General features: G+C 41.3%; 1 protein-coding gene across 4 annotated transcripts in view; it reads right to left on the reverse strand.

The window, feature by feature from the left end:
• LOC144595246 (bifunctional heparan sulfate N-deacetylase/N-sulfotransferase 4-like) overlaps positions 1-24368 on the reverse strand; it is a 717307-nt gene that overhangs the window by 224909 nt on the left and 468030 nt on the right. Inside the window, exon 1 of one of the 4 annotated variants that reach the window (XM_078402525.1) lies at positions 19945-20077. The exons of the other annotated variants lie outside the window; for them this stretch is intronic. The gene's annotated coding sequence lies outside the window, so the exon portion shown is untranslated. Of the gene's footprint in view, positions 1-19944; positions 20078-24368 lie in introns of those variants that run through there. 4 annotated transcript variants of the gene reach the window in all.

Raw genomic sequence — 24368 nt, forward strand, 5'->3', positions numbered from 1 at the left:
CAATGACTTGGGTAGAGGAGGGACGGAGAAAGAGGGTTGCTTGAAGTTAGAGAAATCAATATTCATACCACTGGGCTGTAAGCTGCCCAAGCAAAATATGAGATGCTGTTCCTCCAATTTGCGTTTGGCCTCGCTCTGACAGTGCATGAAGCCCAGGACAGAAAGTGGGAATGGGAAGGGGAATTAAAGTGTTTGGCAATTGAGAGATCTGGTAGACCCAGGAGGACTGAGCGAAGGTGTTCAGCGAAATGATCGCCCAGTCTACATTTGGTCTCGCCGATGTTTAAGAGTCCGAATCTTGAACAGCGGATTCAGTAGATAAGGTGCAAGTGATCCTCTGCCTAATCGGAAAGGACTGTCAGGGTCCCTGGACAGAGTCCAACATTTCAGGGCATTGGTGTGGTCCTAGCAGGAGTTCTGTGTCCAGGTTTGATGTCTATATATAAGGAAGGAGGTGATTGAAGTATAGGCATTGCAGAGAAGTTTTACTCGATGGATCCCTCCATAGAGGAGTGGATACACGAAGAAAGCTTGAGCAGATTGGTCTGAAACTCTGAAGAAGGGTCTCAACCCAAAATATTTGTCCATTCCCTCCACAGATGCTTCCTGACCCCCGAGTTCTTCTTGCACTTTGTTTTTTGGGCTTAAACTCGTTGGAATATTAAAGAATGAAAAGTGATCTTATTCCAACATACAGGATTTGGGAGGAGGGGAGAATAGATATGATGGATCACGAGATGTTTTCCCTGTTGAGGTAGCTAGAACTAAGGCATTTAATTTTAACATAAAGGATTGCCCATTTCAGAGGGAGATGATGAAATATTTGTAATCTCAAAGTTTCACGAATGTTTGAAATTCTGCACTCTGGAGAGCTGCGGATGAGGAGGAAACACTGAATATATTCAAGATGGAGAGTAGAAGACATCTAAACTGCAGGGTACTGAAGGGCAGAGTGTTTTCAAGGTCAAGATTAGATCAGTCATAAACTTACTGACTGTCGGAGCAGGCTTGAGAGGCCAACTGGTCTGTGTGTGGGTATTCTTCAGCACAGAGCAACTTACATCAGATTTGAATTAAATAAAAACAACATGTCAAGTTGTGACAAGTGTGATAGTTCACCGACGAAAGCTTTCAAGAATATAATTGGTTTCACCTGTGTCCAGAAATATTCTGACACTTTCAGATTGAATATCTTTATTCACCAAGATGATACCTCTGTGCTATATTGCAAAAAAGATCCATGCAGATATGGAGGGTCTTTGGGGGTGGGGTTGGGAAGGGGGATGGGTAGGTTAACTCATATGAAGAGAAACACCTCGAAAATGACTAGTTGAGAGGTGGGGCACTAGAGTTGCAATTAATTTAAATGCTGCATCTATATTTTTCATCTCTTTCTGAATTAACCAGTTTATCTTGCAAGGCAAATTGTGAGCTATAACTTTCTTACTGTCTTTTGAGGGGCACCACCCTTACTACTCTCTCCACCGTCATCAAACCTCAGGCGCTCAGCACTTGCCACAGGAACACAGAAGCTGCCTTTTGTGTATATGCCTCTGTGGAAAATAATGCTTTTTAGAGCCATGACGTTATAGAGAGATACAGCATGGAAGCAGGTCCTTCAGCCCATCCATTCCATGCCATTAACACATCCATCATGAATCCCTATGACCTCCAGTCCTAGATTTTCCCACAAGTGGAAACATCCTCTCCACATCCACTCTATCCAAGCCTTTCACTATTCCTCGCTTCACATTCTCATTAACACACAAATGTCTACCACTCTACCACTAGGGACAATTTACAGTGACCAATTGACCTACAATAAATAAGCACATATCTTTGATTCATTGGCAATCTGTTTTGTGGATGTGTTGGTGTTAATGGCAATGGGATTAAGCTGTTTGGTATTGAGGGGGCTACTGTTTTGATTTAGCAGTTTAGTTCACAACATGAACACACCGATGTACGGCATTCATCTTCATTTCGGGTCTTGCGAAACATACCTTACACAGAAACCACATATAGAGTGCTATAACAGTTCCAAATGATATCGTACAATTAACAAATAATAAGCTATAGATTTTTGGCAATCTCAATGGATAATACACTGTTGACAATATTTTGCTTTGTCACAATGGGTTTTGTGACAAACATTTAGATTTATACAGAAAGTACTGAAGACATGAAATTGCCAAGAGCAACCATGAACATGATTTCAATCAGACTCTGTGATAGAAGAGTAATAAGTTTATCTGGCAAGCATGAGATTGTAGAAAATCCACATTTCAGCTTTCTACAAAGCCAAGGTTCATGCAGCATTTTAATTAGACTATCAGGGACTGAGGCACACATCTGTCTGCATCATCTCCAAATTTCCATTACCATTTTCAGCAAACTACCATTTTGCCAATAGCCTGAAGAAAGTCAGCATTTTAATTTATATGTGTAGAACATAGCACATTCAAAAGTGCTGGAAACAGATTTCTCTTTATAATTGAAAACCTAACATTCAGCTGACTTGGACAACCAAACTAAATATTTCTCCTCATAATAATTTAAGAGCAAACTGCTGCTACCATTCAGTTCAAGTATCAAGCTCCACATTCAATAGTTATCCTTAAATGTAAGTTAGAGCGAAACAGATACATCGTTCAGGAAAGGCAGGTCAGATGTAATAACACATCAATTCCAATAAAACATGGGCACTCAAGAGTCACTGGGCAAAACCTCCTCTGCAGGCTTTGTGCAACAAGGTTATGAAAACTATTATAAGGATTGTGTGAATAATAATGTTACCTATTCTCCAGTTATAGACAATAGACAATAGGTGCAGGAGTAGGGCATTTGGCCCTTCGAGCCAGCACCGCCATTCAATGTGATCATGGCTGATCATTCTCAATCAGTACCCCGTTCCTGCCTTCTCCCCATGCCCCATGACTCTACTATCCTTAAGAGCTCTATCTAGCTCTCTCTTGAATGCATTCAGAGAATTGGCCTCCACTGCCTTCTGAGGCAGAGAATTCCACAGATAAGGGTTGCTAGGAAAGGATGCTGCTTTAAAGGAATGCAATGCAAAATTTTAGACTGCTGACATCTCTGCCTGTGTTTTCCGTATGTACCTTTCCCTGTTTGAAGTGTTTGGTCAACAGGTCACAATGAAAGGGTACAGTTCAGCACTGACCTCTAATTGGTGCTCAATAAATTAGATTTTGGTTGACTTTTGGTTCAACAATAAAGATGCAGGGGAGGTTGTTAAAATATTGCTATAGTAATTTCTCTAATCTCTGTTCGTGCCAAAGTGACTGTTTTTTCCCCCCTCAATTACATGTGGTTTACATTTTCATTCGTGGACGTTTTCTGTGGCCAGTAACTGTAGCTACTGACATCAGAATGTGCAATAATTTCCACTTTGGTCCGGATAAGGTTGCAGCCAAGGACAGATATTGTTCCACTGGCTCAGTTCCAAGCTGCTAGGTTTCATGGGAATAACCAGTGATCTTTGACTTACATGGATTACCTGAAAATGGACACAGGGAATTAAACGTGGTTAACCTGCACAATATTGACTCATGATTGGCAGAATGCACATATTGCGATGCCTGGTGGTTACATTGATTTTCACATTAAGGTGATTAGAACCAGGGAGCAGGGCAGCACATTCAGAAGTCACCTATGTTAACAGTAGACAGCCCTCTACTTAAAGTTAACCTGCACAATTTAGAGAGGAGATGAATTTTGATTTCAACAACTGATGGGAGTGAAAGTAGCAATTTAGGAGAGCTCCCCTTCCACTCACCATCAACAACACCATAGTCACATCTGTGGAGTCATTTAAGTTTCTTGGAACCATCATCTCCAGGGACCTTAAATGGGAAGCCACCATCGACTCCACAGTCAAAAAGGCCCAACAGAGGATGCACTTCCTGGGGCAGCTGAGAAAGTACAGTCTGCCAAAGGCAATGATGGTCCAGTTTTATACTGCCATCATAGAGTCTGTCCTCACCTTCTGAGCCAAACCAGACTTCATGGATGGTTTGGCTCAGCCACCAAGCTTGACATCCGTAGGCTGCAGCGCATCATTCGATCAGCCGAGAAGGTTGATGGATGCAACCTTCCCCCCATCGACGAACTGTACACTGCAAGGGCCAAGAAGAGAGCGGGTAAGATCATATCTGACCCCTCACACCCTGGCCACAAACTCTGGGCGGCACGGTAGCGCAGCGGTAGAGCTGCTGCTTACAGCGAATGCAGCGCCGGAGACTCAGGTTCGATCCTGACTACGGGTGCTGCACTGTAAGGAGTTTGTACGTTCTCCCCGTGACCTGCGTGGGTTTTCTCCGAGATCTTCGGTTTCCTCCCACACTCCAAAGACGGACAGGTATGTAGGTTAATTGGCTGGGTAAATGTAAAAATTGTCCCTAGTGGGTGTAGGATAGTGTTAATGTACGGGGATCGCTGGGCGGCACGGACTTGGTGGGCCGAAAAGGCCTGTTTCCGGCTGTATATATATGATATGATATGAAACACTTCCCTCTGGAAGGCGACTCCGGACTGTCAAAGCCGCACCTTGACTATATACGCTGCCGGTCGCTGCCTTCCAGGCAGACCGCGACCAGACTGACAAGACGATAGCACGTATTGTTACCTCCGCTTGAGTACAAATAAACTATGAGTTGCAACTCTTGTGTATTGGCATGAATACACAGTGTGGTGTCAGGAGTTCTAGACCCACTACCACTGCTTCAGTTTTGTTTTTTTTGCTTAGTTTGTTTTGATTTACTGTCTCACTATGGCTGGAGCGTTTCGCAAGCCTGACCCACTCGTATTTGCTAAAAAAACTAGTTCCGCAGAGAACTCTACAGTTTTTGTCGATGGTGGAAAATTAAATGAATCCATCACCAGCGAAACTTAAGTAGACCATCCAGAAATCTTGGTTACAGATGGAACTACCCTGAATGTTGAACTGAGAAGAGACCACAACAGCAGGGATGGGAATGGCTGCCCTGCCGCTGCTGTCAATCGATTATCCATTGCAAGCCAAGAGGAGCTTCTGGTCAAGCAATACAACCACGACTTCACAATGGGAAAATCTAGAGTTGACACAATGCTGTGAAAAGAATTACAGCTTCAAATGGACAAATTCATCTTCTGGACCGATAGCACAACGGTTCTAAAGTACATCAACAATGAAAGCAAATGCTTTCAAACATTTGTGGCAAACAGGATCTCTTTTGTAAGGGATGTTACTAACGTATCACAATGAGATATGTTAGCACAAAGGAAAATCCTGCAGGTGAAGCATCACGAGGACTTCTCTTAAGTTCGAAGAGAAGAAGACTGAAGAAGATCCTGGCTAATGGGCAGATTATTGGAGACCATGCCAGATGCACAAGGTTTTGTGCATACAGTTCGACTTCAGACTAAGAGCAACATCTTGGAAAGACAGATAACGAAGATATGTCTGCTCCCAGAGGCTGATACCTGAGTATAGCAAAGACTGGTGGCCTTGAAGATTGAAGAATCTCTAAAGTAGATTAGATGCCGCTATATAGTGCATGCTTTTTTGATTAAGTATGAAGTTTATGGCTCCTTTTAATGTTTATTAGTAATTGTTTTGTTATATACTTCGAACTATTAGGGGCTGGTGTGTAGGAGCCATTTTGTGTTTATTAGCTATCTTAGCATATTATTATATTATTTTGTATCCTGCTGTATTATTTTTGGACACCAGGGGGTTGTCGTGAGATAATACTCGGTTCATGTATGGACTGGGAGGAGCCATGGGAGCGACCAGAATTATGAGTATAATTCACCCAGCACGACGTAATGCTTCAGTGACACCAGGAGCCTGCCAGACATGGGGTTTTAGCAGGCCATACAAATTACGTTAGGAGCCTGCTAAGGTTTTAGCAAGTCAATAACAGGATATGAAGGAGTGATGGTGAGACATTAAGTTTTACCAAACAAACAAGTTAACGACAGGAAATGTACTAATCTGCTTTGTATTGCTACTTCAATAAACAACTAACTAAACTGCCACATCGTGAAGATCTCTCTGTTGTTATTTGCATCAAGAAATACCACTCCACCTCCTTCGTCAACGGTAAGCTTAAGGACTTTATTGGGAAGGTCTAAAGTTGCCACTACACCCACCATTTACTCAATGCAGTGCAATTGCTTTGCTCATTTACCAACAATCATCATCAGAACTCAGAGCCGACATTCAGCTGCTACAGTGCTGCCTCATATACTGGGACTGCTTCAATCTTCACTACTCATTTCATAAACTGAACAGATAGCTATTATAACACACCTATGTCAGCACTCCATGACTGACAACTAAGTGCCATTATCTCCTGCAGCAAAAAGTAGCATGTGGTCACCACTAATAACAGCAGATAACTGTCAAGAACACTTTCGCCTTAGCTCCTGGAAGATATAGTATTAACCATAATTGGAATTTCCTAGACTGAGATTGTGGCCAGTAGCAGGATAGAAACTATAAAAACAACAGTAATAAAAACCTTATCTTCATCTTCAGTAACTGTTCTCCATCATTGTCCGTTCTCTTCTGATTTACAAGCTGTAAATAATGAATGCTTGCACTTCTTACATTGCCCCATCCCTTCTCAACTCTGATTTTGTGTTATTCAAATCGCTATGGAACTGTGAACTGACCTTACAAGAGTGACATCAAAGACCCACAACTGTGAGCAAATTTTGGCTCAATATCTGAGGATGGATGTGCTGGCTCTGGAGAGTGGAGGTTTACAAGATTGGTTCCAGGAATGAGTGGGTTAGCATACGATGAGCATTTGACAACACTGGGCCTCTACTCGCTGGAGTTTAGAAGGTTGAGGGAAAACCTCATTGAAACTTACCGAATAATGAAAGGCATAGATTGAGTGGATGTGAAAAGGATGTTTCCACTAGTGGGAGAGTCTAGGAACAGAGGTCATAGCCTCAGTATTAAAGGGCGCTCTTTTAGAAAGGAGGTGAGAAAAAACTTCATTTGTCAGAGGGTATTTAATCTGTGGAACTTATTGCCACAGAGGGTTAAGTCGGTGGATATTTTTAAGGCAGAGATAGACAAATTCTTGATTAGAACGGGTGTCAAAGGTTATGGAGAGAAGACAGGAAATTAGGATTAGGAGGCAGAGATCAGCCATGATTGAATGGAGGAGTTGACTCGATGGGCCAAATGGTCTAATTCTACTCCTATAACATGTGAACCCACAATCCCTGATATATATGTACAAGCTCACGGAGTAATGTGATGATGTATTGTTTGCAGCCACCAAGTGGATATACAAGCACTCTATGACAAGACTTTGGAATGGGACCTATCCCTGTTGTATACAGTGGGTAGTCAACTGTCTATGTATTGAAATTCATTTCCAAACTTAATAATTCAATACATTAAGATAAATTCAATACCGACTATGATATCAACACCATCCTGGCAATGAGGACTTGGTTCATTACTGAAGTGGATCAACCTTGGTGCAAGAATTGGTCTGGTTGGTGATTTTCAAGCTTTGGCTGGTTGTACAACCTAGTGGTTCCGACATCACAGATCATTGGCTAGGGGCAGTAACTAATAGGTGAGCCAACAAAGACACTGGCAGTCTGTGCAGTGTCAGTTGGTACAGCTACAGTACAGGAGGAATCAGGGAGAAGACTGGTAAGATAGCCACCTATTTTTCATTGTGTGATAACAATGTTGGAGCAGAATAAAACACTCCGGCTACAAGCCAGATCAACAGGCAAATTATATTGCAAAGTCCAAGTAAGAATGGAAAATACTTAGGCATTATACCAAATGTTCAAGAAGGAAATGCTTCTTGCTGGCTGAGCCAGGCTCAGAAGCATATCAGAGAGACACTAGAAACTGCAGATGTTGGAATGTTGAGCTAACCACAAAGTGCTCGAAGAACTCAGTGGGTCAGCCAGCATCCGTGGAGGGAATGGACAGGTGATGTTTTGTGTCGGGACCCATTGTCAGACTGATCCAGAAGCATATCAACAGTCCTCAATCATTTGTCCCTCAAATGATTCAGATGGGTGCTCCTTTTGACAATAATTCAGAAGTTAGATGAGTATTATGATGACAATTGCTTAAAGTTATCAAATTGGTACAAGAAAACAAAATTTGGGTGAAATTGTCAGTGACAATGTGATGGCACTCAGAATGTTATTGCAGCTTTGTAATTATGAATTATTTGAATTGTGATAGATTTGCACATAGACTGCATCAGATTCAAAAGACTTATAACATTGCTAAATCACTTGGTGTGACTGAGGAGGATGAAAACTACTTTCGTCTGGTCCCTGCTCCAGCTGCAATGGTGTCTTACAGCTCAAGAGCAAGATCTCAACCTGAAGCAATTTCAATATGAAAAAGGGTCCCGACCCGAAATGTTACCTATCCCCATCCTCCAGAGATGCTCCGTGACCCGCTGAGTTCCTCCAGCACTTGTTACTTTTCTTAACAAAATACTCAGTACTGTGTGGGTCATCAGGCAAGCACATTAGCCACTCAGTGATTATATGCTCTTTTAAGAATGCTTGGTGTTTTGGTAGAATAGAAATGGGCACCTTGCAATTATGTCCAAAGGAGACAAGTCAAGGCACCACTAAACACTATAAATTGGATACAAAGCGAAAAAAGTCCATGAGAGAATAGCGTGAATACATTGAAAGTTCAAAGGAAGATTGAACTTTACAGAACCTATTGCTGTGGGTGGAAAGAATTATCAGTAATCAGACTTCAAGATTATGGTCCAGATAAATGGTTAACCAATCTCAGTGAGAAATGATGCAACAGCAACCTTTCAGCCATGGTAAGTGATGTTTATGAAGATGTCTAGCAATTTACAGTATCTCCAGCAAAACAGACATTTTCACTTACACTCAGGAACAGCAGTGGATATACTTGGCAAGGTACAATTTGCTGTGTTGTATGAAGGTCAACAGGTAGAGCTACCGGTGGTAGCAGTAATTAACACAAGATGCCAAACCCCTCACAGGAAATAATTGACTGGAGTACGAAGAAAACATTAAGTAGATATACTGGGTGCACAAGTTTACACTTCAGGATCAGAGTCCAAAGCAATATCACTGTTTGAGCTTAAAGATGTGTCAAAGGATACAACACCCAAAACAATAAAGGGTAGCACTCAGCAAGATAATGACCAAAAGATCAGAAAGCAGTGACTAGGTCAAAAAGACAAAGAGCCATTAGTTATACAAACATATTACACCTGAGCAGCAAAAGCCACTTGGCTACTTAAGCTTGCTCTGCCATTTAAAGAGATCACAACCAATAGGATTGTAACTTCAATTCTGGATTTATTTTGGCCACTTGGAAATTTGAATTCCAGTGAAAATGTACAAGTCTAAAAGTGGCATGGCACAATTGCTTTAGTAAGGGTGAACTTCTTGTCACAGCAGACCCAATTAGACTGAAGAAGATCCTGGCTAATGGGCAGATTATTGGAGACCATGCCAGATGCACAAGGTTTTGTGCGTACAGTTCGACTTCAGAAAAAGAGCAACATCTTGGAAAGACAGATAATGAAGATATGTCTGCTTCTAGAGGCTGATACCTGAGTACAGCAAAGACTGGTGGCCTTGAAGATTGAAGAATCTCTAAAGTAGATTAGATGCCACTATATAGTGCATGCTTTTTTGATTCAGTATGAAGTTTATGGCTCCGTTTAATGTTTATTAGTAATTGTTTTGTTATATACTTTGAACAATTAGGGGCTGGTGTGTAGGAGCCATTTTGTGTTTATTAGCTATCTTAGCATATTATTATATTATTTTGTATCCTGCTGTATCATTTTTGGTACATTACTGAAGTGGATCAACCTTGGTGCAAGAATTGGTCCTGTTGGTGATTTTCAAGCTTTGGCTGGTTGTACAACCTAGTGGTTCCGACATCACAGATCATTGGCTAGGGGCAGTAACTAATAGGTGAGCCAACAAAGACACTGGCAGTCTGTGCAGTGTCAGTTGGTACAGCTACAGTACAGGAGGAATCAGGGAGGAGACTGGTAAGATAGCCACCTATTTTTCATTGTGTGATAACAATGTTGGAGCAGAATAAAACACACCGGCTACAAGCCAGATCAACAGGCAAATTATATTGCAAAGTCCAAGTAAGAATGGAAAATACTTAGGCATTATACCAAATGTTCAAGAAGGAAATGCTTCTTGCTGGCTGAGCCAGGCTCAGAAGCATATCAGAGAGACACTAGAAACTGCAGATGTTGGAATGTTGAGCTAACCACAAAGTGCTCGAAGAACTCAGTGGGTCAGCCAGCATCCGTGGAGGGAATGGACAGGTGATGTTTTGTGTCGGGACCCATTGTCAGACTGATCCAGAAGCATATCAACAGTCCTCAATCATTTGTCCCTCAAATGATTCAGATGGGTGCTCCTTTTGACAATAATTCAGAAGACAGATGAGTATTATGATGACAATTGCTTAAAGTTATCAAATTGGTACAAGAAAACAAAATTTGGGTGAAATTGTCAGTGACAATGTGATGGCACTCAAAATGTTATTGCAGCTTTGTAATTATGAATTATTTGAATTGTGATAGATTTGCACATAGACTGCATCAGATTCAAAAGACTTATAACATTGCTAAATCACTTGGTGTGACTGAGGAGGATGAAAACTACTTTCGTCTGGTCCCTGCTCCAGCTGCAATGGTGTCTTACAGCTCAAGAGCAAGATCTCAACCTGAAGCAATTTCAATATGAAAAAGGGTCCCGACCCGAAATGTTACCTATCCCCATCCTCCAGAGATGCTCCGTGACCCGCTGAGTTCCTCCAGCACTTGTTACTTTTCTTAACAAAATACTCAGTACTGTGTGGGTCATCAGGCAAGCACATTAGCCACTCAGTGATTATATGCTCTTTTAAGAATGCTTGGTGTTTTGGTAGAATAGAAATGGGCACCTTGCAATTATGTCCAAAGGAGACAAGTCAAGGCACCACTAAACACTATAAATTGGATACAAAGCGAAAAAAGTCCATGAGAGAATAGCGTGAATGCATTGAAAGTTCAAAGGAAGATTGAACTTTACAGAACCTATTGCTGTGGGTGGAAAGAATTATCAGTAATCAGACTTCAAGATTATGGTCCAGATAAATGGTTAACCAGTCTCAGTGAGAAATGATGCAGCAGCAACCTTTCAGCCAGGGTAAGTGATGTTTATGAAGATGTCTAGTTATATACAGTATCTCCAGCAAAACAGACATTTTCACTTACACTCAGGAGCAGTAGTGGATATACTTGGCAAGGTACAATTTGCTGTGTTGTATGAAGGTCAACAGGTAGAGCTACCTACCGGTGGTAGCAGTAATTAACACAAGATGCCAAACCCCTCACAGGAAATAATTGACTGGAGTACGAAGAAAACATTGAGTAGATATACTGGGTGCATAAGTTTACACTTCAGGATCAGAGTCCAAAGCAATATCACTGTTTGAGCTTAAAGATGTGTCAAAGGATACAACACCCAAAACAATAAAGGGTAGCACTCAGCAAGATAATGACCAAAAGATCAGAAAGCAGTGACTAGGTCAAAAAGACAAAGAGCTATTAGTTATACAAACATATTACACCTGAGCAGCTAAAGCCACTTGGCTACTTAAGCTTGCTCTGCCATTTAAAGAGATCACAACCAATAGGATTGTAACTTCAATTCTGGATTTATTTTGGCCACTTGGAAATTTGACTTCCAGTGAAAATGTACAAGTCTAAAGGTGGCATGGCACAATTGCTTTAGTAAGGGTGAACTTCTTGTCACAGCAGACCCAATTAGATCATTAGGAAGTTTGATCATAACATGGCTGTTATGATCAGCCATGATCATATTGAATGGCGATGCAGGCTCGAAGGGCCGAATGGCCTACTCCTCCACCTACTTTGTATGTTTCTATGTTTCTATGTTTGGTTATGTCAATATTCAAGCTGTAAAACAACTGGAAAGAGCATTGATGTTCCAAGGAAACAAAAGTGCTGGTACTTGTCAAAGGTTGTCCTTTCATCACACGAGTACACAATATCATAGAGCATGGAGCAGCACAGTAAAAATGTCATGTGACTATTAACCGAGCTTGGATAGATCTTTGCATGGACTTGTTTTCAGCATGAAAGTTGTGGAGAACTCCATTCATACATATCACTGAATATTTGTAGCCGGCAGGACCTGAAACAAGGCTCTGAATACTAGAGGGCCTAGCAGTGTTAACATTATGTACCAAGACATTATGAGGAACTTAGAGGTGCAGGGGCTCCAAAGGCATTAATTCTGTGGTCCCGGTGGGGTCACTCCACTGGTGTCATTGCTAACTCTTGTCAGCCATCAACCAAGATTGTGTACATGTCTTATAAGGTCTTAAGTGATAGGAGTAGAATTAGGCTATTCTGCCCATCAAGCCTACTCCGCCATTCAATCATGGCTGATCAGCGTGTGATGTCACAATGGGACCCGTGCGACTGTGAGAGATGAGCTCACGCTCCCCCCCCCCCGCCGGTATTCAGCGGGGAGGGGGTGGGAGAGAGTGGGGGTCGGGGTGGGGAGAGAGTGGGGGTCGGGGTGGGGAGAGGGTCGGGGTGGGGGGAGAGTGGGGGTGGGGGTCGTGGAAGAGTGGGGTGGGGGGAAGGGGGTCGGGGGAGAGTGGGGGTGAGGGTGGGGGAAGAGGGGGAAGGGGGTCGGGGGACAGTGGGGGTGGGGGGCAGGGGAGGGTGGGGAGGAGAGGAGGGTGGGGGGGATGGAGGTGGGGGTAGGAGGGGTGGGGGTAAGGAGGGGTGTGGGGGAATGGGGACAGTGGGGGGAGAGTGGGGGTGGGGGGAAAGGGGGGTAGGGGAGAGTGAGAGTGGGGGTGGGGAGGAGGGGAGAGTGGGGGTGGGGGGAAAGGGGGGTAGGGGAGAGTGAGAGTGGGTGTGGGGAGGAGGGGAGCGTGGCGGTGGGGAGGAGGGGGAGCGTGGGCGTGGGGAGGAGGGGAGAGGGGGCGTGGGGAGGAGGGGAGAGGGGGCGTGGGGAGGAGGGAAGATTGGGGGTGGAGGGGAGGATGGGGTGCGGGCATGGAGAGTGGGGTTGGGGGGAGGTGAGGGAGGTGGGGGGAGTGGGGGTGAGGAGAGGGGGACGGGCGAATAGGGGTGGGGAGGGGAGAACGGGGGTGGAGGCAGGGCTGGGGGGAGTGGGGGTGGAGCAGGGGAGGGGCAAGTAGGGGTGGGGGCAGGGGGGGCAAGTGGGGGTGTATTGGGGGGATGGAGTGGGTCAGTGGGGGGAGGAGGGGGATAAGGGGGATTGAGTGGGGGCTTGAGGGTGCTTCACCAATACAGGAGAGGCTTTGGGTCCAGGCTCACTCAGTCACACCCTCTCCCCTTCCCTGTCCCCCCTCTACGAGGAATGGGCCCAACGGGTCCACTTGGTCTAGTAATGTTCTAAATGCGGCCTTACCAGTGCCTTGTAGAACTTTAGCATTACATCCCTGTCAATGTCCATCTCGATGGTGGAATAAAAACCTAGAGACGCTCAAGGTCAAACTCTCTGGCTACTTTGTTTCCTTATATTTTCTAAAGATGTAGAAGGAGACTATTCAGCCCCTGGAGTCCCTGCTGGCCCTCAGAGTAGTCCCATTCATTTCATTTCCACTCTTATTTCTCTACAAGCTATTCTGTTTCACCTGCCCATCAACTTCTCCCAATCTTTTGGTTACCTAAGAGCACTACATGTAATTTACAAAAGGCAATTCACCTATCATCAACCAGTTCTTGTTTTCGGATAGGGGAGAAAATAGTGCACTCAGGAAAAATATGCCAACTCCACACAGACAGTACCAAAGGTCAGGGTCATGCCCAGTTCCCTGAAGCTGCAAGACAGCAGCAGCACTACCTGCTTTCCCATGTACATTAATATTGAGTCTCCACGACTGAAAGTTAGCAGCCTTTTACAAGTGACAATGCAGCCAGTGTGAGATCATTTAGCACCAGGCCAGGGCCAAGCACACAGATTTGGTCATGAGGGAATGGCAGGTTTATAAAAATTGTTTCGCTCTGGGATGTTTATTTTGTGTTGGTTTTTGCTCTAGTATTTTGATCTGGCCGACGCTGTAGATTTGCAAACGAGGCATGATTACACAGTCAGAATTTATGATGTGTTCATTGGCAGGTCAGGTGGATTACTGGCCATTGTGAATCCATCCACATAAGGCTTGCCTATCTGACCTCCTCACTTCCATCTTTGGTCTCCATTCATTATAGTAAGCTTGTAGAGTTTGCATGAATGCAAGAAATTGAGAATCTAATTTGACTGAGTAATGAGCTCTTCCAATCTTTTCAAGTTTGCTGTATCCATTCTGTGCAATAGCAAAGGTTTACTTTTAACGAGGTGCTCACCTGTGCATGAGCTGAATATAAGAGTCAGGAACCAGTATCAGTGCATCTCTGAGTTGCACTATTAATTGCATCCGGCACTATCGGAAAGACATTTGCTGGTTCCTCCTTCTAACCCTGTGCAAGGAAGAATGAGAAGTATTCACTTATCTTGAAAAATAAAGCATCTGCCACCTCCCTTATGAGAGAGTGCATTGCAAACTGGGATGTGTTACAAATACCATCAACTCCATTTTAAAGAAAGTCTGAAATCCTGTCATCTTTTCAGCTGCTGGCAAAGCAGTCTTCGCATGATGCTCCCATCAACTCCCTCCCACAGCCAACATATCACAAATTACGTGGCTTCCACAGAACTCAGTACTAAACTATACACTAGTTCAAAAAGTTGGAATAAAACACTATAAAATCAATAATACACCCAGCTACAATTGAGGTGCACCAAATTGCACTGCCAATGAAATTGGTAAATATCTATTACTCTGACAAGAATGCAGCACACAGCATTCTCGAGGCACGGAGGAAATATAGGAGGAAAAAGCTTTTTCAGGGCATTAAGAGTGATTCACAACTTTATAATTTAAGAATAGATGAATTGATCCTTCACTGAGGTTCAATACACCTTTAGACATTACACACACCTGGGTCATATACTTTCTTTCAACACTAGAGGGCAACTGTTCCTAATGTTAACAAAGTGCAAAGAAAGAAAAACAGTAACCAAAAAACACGAGAGCATATGCATTTAACTCTCCAAATGGCTTGGAGACAAATTAAAAATATAAATTAACAACATTTATCAAACATTAGCTCACAGATTGGAAAGGAATGAAACATAGCAGCTTGGACATCCAGTTCAGTGAGGATTGCTAATTTTTCTACCTCTGAGATTATGCTAGTTGTAAACATCAATTTATGTTTCAAAACTTAAAATAAGCTATCTGGAATTTTTTTCTAAGAAGTTCTAACTCAAGGAACAGAAAAAGTGGGAAACCAAAGCTTATTAATGGGTATAAGTGTAGCTGGTTTGCAATGATGCAAAATAAAATACTTATGTACTTGGTAAACTTTTACCAAGGTTACTTCCTTTTTCCAATGCGCCAACTCTCAATCTTCATTCACAGAATACATACACCATACCAAAACAGTTATGCATTATTGAATCATTTGAAAGGATCATGTCAAGAAGAAGAGACTCATTCTCATATCACCTCTTCGCGTCATAATATGAAATATAATTCTTCTTATTGGGTGGACAGATATTTGAAATAATAATTTTCACATACTAAAGCCCTACAAAAGGCAAATGAATTGCCTTCTTATTTGTTTTGGTGATGTTTTGTTTATCTAAGATGGAAAGGGTGATTAGCCTAATATCTCATTGTGAGATATTGCTTCTGATATTGCACATCTCCAACAACTTAAAAATATTAGATTTTCAGATCTGAGAGTGGAAGAAAGTCTTCCAACGCCAAGATGCAACTTCCTACAATTACGGCATACATTTCATGGAATTTTGTTTAACCTTGAATACTGGAAAAATCACCAATTGGTAAACTTTTATTTCCTTACGAAAATACTTTCTATTCTGATTGGGAGGGATTGGGGGATTTATTTCTGCTCTTTCAAAGGCAGCGCACTAATATATTTGGGAATTGTCAAGAGAACACAACCCAATAAACGGTTAATACTCTGCAAGTAGCAATTTATCGTGTCTATCATACAGCCCACACAATCACTGTAACAATCAGCAGGGGTTCATATTCTCATTGTTATACAATAGATAAACTACCATATCATCACTAAACTTCAGTGAAGCCAACTTTAATACAGTTCTGATGCAAGCAAACTCCCCCAGTTTTATATTACACGGAAGCCTGATTTGTTTTGATTTTTTTGCTTTAGATCTATTATATTTGATAAGGTTCTTTAATGGAAGATTATTTTCTTTCATCTAAGACCCTTAAATAATGTAATGCAGAACCCTTGAATATATGGAATAAAAACAAAAAATGCTGGAAACACAGTGGGAAACATCTATGGGAAAAGTGACAGAAATAACATTTCAAATCAACAGCCCTTTCTCAGAACATTTGAATAGATGGAGTTACATTCTCTGTTATTTTGGTGCATACAGTAAGTTGTTTTTAATAAATAAATCAATAACTTTTAATAGCAAATGAAACAATCTGCGGCAAATAAATTCAACATCTGTACACGTATCTCTCACCATAATTTGAGATTCTTGATGCTTTGTTAATAAGAATAGTGAAATAGCGTACTATTGGAAATTGATGATTTTGTGGTTGAATAGTGGTTTATGGGAACAAATTAAAAGGTAACCTCTCTGTGATCGCATTTCTTACAAGTTGTTTGTGCTTACCGAACGGATGGAAGTCATTACTGCCTTATTTTGGCATGTCAGGGAAATTCACTTATCTCTTTTGACATAATTTATGCCATTTAGTATTTAATAGAAAATAAAACATTTGGATGTACTTTTGCATCAAGAAAGCTTAACTACGAAGTGAATATATATATATATATATATATATATATATATATATATATATGGACAGTTGATTAATAAATTTACCTGATTTTTTTTACCGAGGCCAGGAATTATCTCATGCATTATCAAAATTGCAAAAAAGCCTCCAGCAAACAATGGGACATTTCAGAGTTTCCAATATTCAGAATTCATGAGCCATGATTCAAAGTAAGCATTTCAGCATTTCCTATTTCCTGTCCCCACGTTTGTGCTACCCCATTTACACTGGAGCAACTTTACTACATCTATTGTCAAATTCGGATGGACAGCGATCAAGCTGAGATTCTCATGTAAATCTGGAATACTCTGACACTGTTAGCAACTTCAGTGGACTCAGCAGAGGGAGATACAAATAGGAACTGATTGTAACAAGCATGCTGAATGTTGTGACATGTGCTTTGAAGGTAGCTGAGACACTTAGACTCTATAATTTGTAGCACCTTACTCTGATCAAGCCAAACACTATTTCCAGGTAATACTACCTGTCAGCACTACCGGCTCATAAGCTCATGTTATAGGAGAAGGATTAGACCATTCGGCCCATCAAGTCTACTCCGCCATTCTATCATGGCTGATCTATCTTTCCCTCTCAACCCCATTCTCCTGCCTTCTCCCCATAACCGCTGACACATGTACTAATCAAAAATATATCAATCTCCGCCTTAAAAATATCCATTGACTTGGCCTCCACAGCCTTATCTGGGAAAGATTAGGACTAAGGAGAAATGTCTTTAAGTTAAGAGGCTGTGAACCTTTGGCATTCTCTGGCTCAGAGGACTGTGGATGCAGTTGTTATGTATACACACGGCTGAGATTGATGAGATTTTGTAAACTAGAATTATTGAGAGATTTAGGGAATCGGGCTGAATACAGGACTGTCAGTGCTCTTGGTATTTATGCAGGAAATAATTGTTGAGCGTCTGAGTGTATACTTTTGCAGAAAGGTTCCCCATCCTCCATGAGTAGAGGGTTAAATTATTAATGACAAATGATGAATGAGCTGCCATTCTTTTTAAACAATGAGAGTGCTCAGACTGTCCAACTGGGCACAAATGACCAAAACATTAAGACGCAAGTTATTTCCTACATGATTCAAAAACATCGGACAAAAATGCCACTTGTTAGTGACAACATCTTTGATTCTGACAATGTCACGGCAATGTCAGCCGGATGAAAATGGCAAAGCAATGTTTTTTCATGTCAAGGGGAAAGAAGATCCTTTAAGAAGTTCGTGTAACATTCAAGAAGAGACAGGATAAAAAGTTCCAGGAGATCTTTTAGTTTAATTTTTAATTGTTGAAATGGGTGACATTCAGCGTAGAAGCACAAACAGTACTTATATATTTTCAAAGCAAAACCATGTTAATTTAAAATACAGTGTTGTAAAAACTGCAACAGGAAATATTGGAATCCAGGATTAGACATAAAGATTCCTTTAGCCGTTTTGAAGGTGCTCTTTTCTTAGTTTCTGATTTTCAGTTGGTGGCAGCTGATTTACTTGTTGGGTAGCATTCTCTACCAAGCTCCCTGGGGAATCACAATCCCTGTCGGTGGTTTAAGTTAATCAGTTGTGCAAGTTTTACTCATGTTGGAGCCGGACTCTGATAAGTGCACTCGGACTCGTCCTTTATGTATTTGTGCAGTCAATACTCTTTAAACAGATATGTGGACATTGCTCTGTGACAGCCTGATGACTTTGTTTTAGTGCATTGGATCAATAATCTTTTGCTAGGTCTCATGTCACTGGGTACCCACATTTCTCAGCTCTCCCAACTTTTGATGTATGTCAAAAAATGCAGTTATCTAACATGCCATGGTGCCAGAGTAACCTACCACTTTCAAAAAGATTACTCTACCCACTCTGAAAATAATTAATAACGCAATTTTTATTTTGTTAAGTATATTAGAAAATGTGTCTTAAAATGTACCTGAAACTCCTAGTTAATATGCAAAATATTATCGGTTTACTCCACTCCAGCAAATAAATGATTTAAACAGTCTGGGTTTAACTTACATTATTTTTTGCATTGCCTGCAATCATCATTCCTAAGCTTTAATACAAAAGAGGATTATAAAGCTTTGCATGCTTTCTGTCATTTTCAGATTTCACCCCAAACCCCCACCTCCACATCTCCACCCACCTAACCACTGAATCAACAGGGATTGAATGAAGTCAGAGTATACATAGTGCTGTGACAAGCATTGAGAAGGTTACAGAGTTATGTTTAAAGTATTGCTTTGTACAAAAGATGTTTGTTTGTCCAAACTGTGATAACTGATTCAGTGTTGTAAGTAATCACTGAGAGAATGCCGGTAAAACAAGGGGCTTCAACCATTTCATTCTGAACTGTTAAAATTAAAGCATACTGTGCTCTGTACGAATGATAAGCATGTGGTTATTTTTCAATTTTCTGTATATTGTATTGTTAAACTTTTTATGCCATTTTAAGGGCAGTGAAGAGCAGATCTTTACTATTGCCAGAATTTAAACAATTATGCCAAATATTACACATGCCTAACATTCTTTATTTGAAACTGCAAATTAAAAATTAAATAATACAGTATTGGAATATTAAAATCATTTACTTCCCTGTCTATTCTCCCAACTACAGAGCTGCAGCTGTATTGTTCTGTTATATATTTTTTTAAAAGCAAGCAAGGTACTTACAAAGGAGTTTTATGTAAATAATTCAAAGAAAGCAGGACGTTCATTGCTGAAGCACAGTTGCGCTGTGGGAGAGATTCAGAGCTCTCCTTTGTCAGCCGCTGAGATAAGTAATCAGCAGCAGTTTCCAAGGCATTCAGGAAATACCCCAAAGCATTTAAACCTTACATTTAATAATTTAGCTCACCACATTTCACACCGAAACTGCCACTTTATGCTCTCTGCTCAAACAGCTGCACACAGAAAGCCCTTAAACATCCCACAACTCCTGTGATTCGACACTTGCTATACCGTCCCTCTTTAAGACTCACCCAGCCGGAATGATTTAATGTTCTATTCACGATTATGTTCATTGCAATCTCTTCTTTGACACAAGGATTATAGCAGTGCAAATTTTGCAGCAAAACAAGGTCCACTTCATCACGAAAGAACAGCAAATGCAGTGATCTCTCCTTCATCTGAGGCAAGTCTATCGCTGTTACATGGAAGTCAGTGGAAATAGCTGTAAAACAGTGTGATTGACAGAAACAGCCAATTCTCCTAGCTAATCACTGTAAAGACCTTCAAGGACTTGGAGCCATTTTGGTGTCATCCAGATAGTGGGTTGTTACACATGAATACATTCTGTTCTGAGCTAATTCAGTGTTCGACTGAATTCCACTCACAGTCAAGTGATTGATTGGAAACTCCCGAAGGATCTTCAGATCTGCCACAATGCACTTGCGCAAGAAAGTGCCATCCTTTCAGGATCAGACTCATGACAGGCATAGGAGTAAAATATCACATGTTACTACAGACGCTGGGAACTGAAGATGTCACAAACAAACCTTTATTTTACCAGGAATAAATCTCACAAGCACGGTTTATGTGCTCTGTTAGATCTGCTGCCAAGTCTTGTGGGAACATAATTAATAAAATACTTTGCTAAGCCAGTCGCTATCTTGTTTTGTTTTCACACAAACAATTGCATACAGCTAAATCAAATCCCAGGGTCACAAGGCTGAACTTATTTTTCAAGCATTTATGAAAATTGCAAAGTGCTTCTGCAGGAAATAAAATTTCCGCCAATTGCTTTGTTATTAATGCAATTAATGTATGTGAACTGAACTCTTCACTTAGCTATATGTTTCTTCGGAACATCTGCTATTTCTTATATATCACGTTTTAAATATGATGAGGAAATAGCTATTGATTTTTCTTCAGAACAGAGAAACACAGAAGTTTATGAACAAAACAATGTTAAAATGTTCCAACTATCTAAATAAGGATTTAATAGTTTTTCCAACAGCATTTATGCAAATGTGTTAAGTTAAAAAGATACTAAAAATTGCTCGGCAAGAATTTATTAACTTTATTGCAAAGTTATGGAAACTAAAGTTTATCCAAAAATTTCAATCTGAATGGAAAATCTAGTTTGGTTGTGTACTGAAATTGTACTGTGTACAGAGCATAATGATACTCCTGTAAACTTGTCCCCCTCGCCCCCCCCCCCCCCCCCCCCCCCCGATTGAAACGCCAGTAAGATACATGCTCTGCCAACATTATTTTTTTCAGAAAGCAAGTGAGGTGGGAATTCTGAGTAAAACACAATGTGTTGGAGTAAATCAGCGGGTCAGGCAGCATCTCCAGAGGACATGGACAGGTGACGCTTCAGGTCGGGACCCTTCTCCAGACTGATTGTAGTCAGGGGGGAGGGTGGGTGGTGAGAAAGCTGGAAGACAGAGGTTCAGTTGGGATAAAGCCTGGAAAGTTTTATGTGCATACAGGTGACAGGGTGGGGTGCTTTACTGGCAGATGGGTGGGCAATGGCTAAAAATGAAAAGGAGACAAAAGGGTGTCAGGTAAAGAGAGATTTTTACTTGTTAAAGCCAAAAGGTTTTAAAGATGGAAGGGGATAAAGGTGGAAGGGGATGTTGTGAGTGGGGGGGGGTTGTTAGGGGAAGAAAAGGAGGGTGAGATAGTGAGTAAATGGGTGCACACTGGGATGATGGAGGAGAGACGGGGGGGGGGGGGGGGGGGGAGGGGGGGGAAGAGTGGTAGGATTCATGTCTCTAGGTATGAACAGGAATTTCAGTTGTAAGCTTACAGCAACAAAGCAGGAGCAGCTCCAAGGAGGTTCTCTGATAAACTTTAAAGCATAACATAAATGAAGGAGCGAAACCCATTTACAACTCAATCCATGCTGATTGTTAGCAACATCAAAATGAACAATAAAATTATCACATAACTACAAGTGAGGAGGGCATGTTCTGCCTGCCACCATTTAAGTAATGTAGGGAAAGTGGGGGCTTTGCAGAAGGACTTGGAATGGTTGGAAGAATGGGCAAAAAAGTGACAGATGTAATACAGCGTAGCAAAATGTATTACATCTGTCACTTGCTAGTAGGAATAAAGGCATAAATAAGGAGATAATTCAGGAATTAAAGGTACAAAGGGACTCGGGAGTGCAGGTACAGGATTCCCAAAAAGTTACTTTGCAAGTCTGATCGATAGTAAAGAAGGCAATTGCAATTTTAGGCAAAAGGTATAGAAATGTGAAAATGCGCACCTCCAGTTTCTTCCCAGCTGTTATCAGGCAACTGAATCTTCCTACTACATCCAGAGAGCAATGCTGAACTACTGTCTACCTCCTTGGTGACCCTCGGACTATCCTTGATCGGACTTTGCTGGAGTTTAGAAGGCTAAGGGAGGACTTCATTGATATTTACCGAATAGTGGAATTAATTGCCACAGAAGGCCGTGGAGGCCAAGTCAATGGATATTTTTAACACGGAGATTGACAGATTCCTTATTATCATGGGTTTCAAGGGTTATGGGGAGAAGGCAGTAGAATGGGGTTAAGAGAGAAAGATAGATCAGCCATCATTGAATGGCAGAGTAGATTTGAATATTCTAATTCTGCTCCCATAACCTAGGAACATGAAATGAAAGTTACTTTTGGCTCCATCAATCCAAGTTTTCAAATTCAGTTTTAATCTGTCTGAATTAATTGGGGAAATATCAGAATGTTACTTTTAAAAAATCAAAACAAACAAAGGAAGCTTTGAAAAAACTGTAATCTGGCCACAATTAAGAGTGATTTATTTCTCACTTATTAAAATGTTTATTAGCATTTACTAAAAGTACGTGAGATTACTTCATGGAATTTTACGACAATATTACACAATTTTCCAAGATACAAATAACTCAGCTTTTCACATAAATAAAATTTTGTGCCTTTGTGAAATATTCCACAAGATTAGAACTAACCTGACAGCAAACATGAATGTCAATACGTCAGTATCACACTCTAGCGATTACATACATTTGTGACAAGATTCCCTTTCTACGTCCTAAAAATTCAGCAGATGAATGAGGAATGAATGGACTGATGATTGTTTGGTTATGGGTCTTATGACAGACCATTTATGAAGTTGTTGAAAGAGCAAAGTTTTTGCACTGACCTTTATCAGTACAGTATTTGCCTCCAGTACATATACTGATAAGAGTGTGATAGACCACAAAGTACTGTAACTGAAACACTGAAACAGCAATAAAAGTTAATTTTATGTGGCAGTTTTTAAATTGTTATCAGAATTCTGATGTTTACTTGTGATGAGCTGCTGTCACAACCTTCAGTGTAAATGTGTAAGAAGGAACTGCAGATGCTGGTTTAAACCGAAGATAGACACAAAAAGCTGGAATAACACAGCGGGTCAGGTAGCATCTCTGGAGAGAAAGAATGGGTGATGTTTCGGGTCGAGACTTCTTGTCTTGTCTTATCTAATCTTGTCCTAATTATCAACACTCATGCCCCTCAAGTATACGTTCTCACCCCTTCCTATATTCCTTTTTCACTCATGATTATTCCAACTGCTAACATCTGCTCTGTCATCAATCCAATTTGAACACTTTAGCATTTTGATGCCATTGTCTTGAAGGGATAGTATCTTAATACTGACCTAATTATCAACACTCGTGCCCCTCACGGATATGTTCACAGCCCCTTCCTATATTACTTTTTCACTCAATTGTGACTAGATTCTGCTCTAACTCCATTTACATTTTTGCAGTTGGCACCAATGCAGTGGGTCGGATGTCCAATAAAGACAAGACCGAGTACAGAAAGTAGATAGAGAGCTTAATAACATAGTGTCAAGGCAACATCCTCTCCCTTAATATCAGCAAAACAAAGGAACTAGTTATTGACTTCAGGAAACGTGGTGGCGTACGCAACCCAGTAAGTTACAATTGTGCAGTTGGTCAAGAGCTTCAAGTTCCTTTCAAATATTACCAACAATTTTTCCTGGACCAACCACATTGAAGCTATGGCCAAGAAAGCACACCAACAACTCCAATGACTGTTACCAACTTATACAGATGCACCGAAGAAAGCATCCTATTAGAAACATAAAATGGGTGCAGGAGGAGGCCATTCAGCCATTCGAGCCAGCACCAACATTCATTGTGATCATGACTGATCATCCACAATCAGTAACCCGTGCCTGCCTTCTCCCCAGACCCCTTGAATCTGCTAGCCCCCAAGAGCTCTATCTAACTATCTTAAATTCATCCAGTGAATGGGCCTCCACTGCCTTCCTTGGCAGAGAATTCCACAAATTGGACTTTGGAGTGCGGGGCGCACTCCAAAGGATCTTCTACAACACGGTGGTTGCATCGGCCATTTTCTATGGAGTGGTCTGCTGGAGCAGCAGCATCTCAGCGGCGGAAGGGAAGAGACTCGACAAGCTGGTCA

The sequence above is a fragment of the Rhinoraja longicauda genome, chromosome 1 (genome assembly GCF_053455715.1).
Source record: "Rhinoraja longicauda isolate Sanriku21f chromosome 1, sRhiLon1.1, whole genome shotgun sequence".
NCBI lineage: Eukaryota > Metazoa > Chordata > Chondrichthyes > Rajiformes > Arhynchobatidae > Rhinoraja > Rhinoraja longicauda.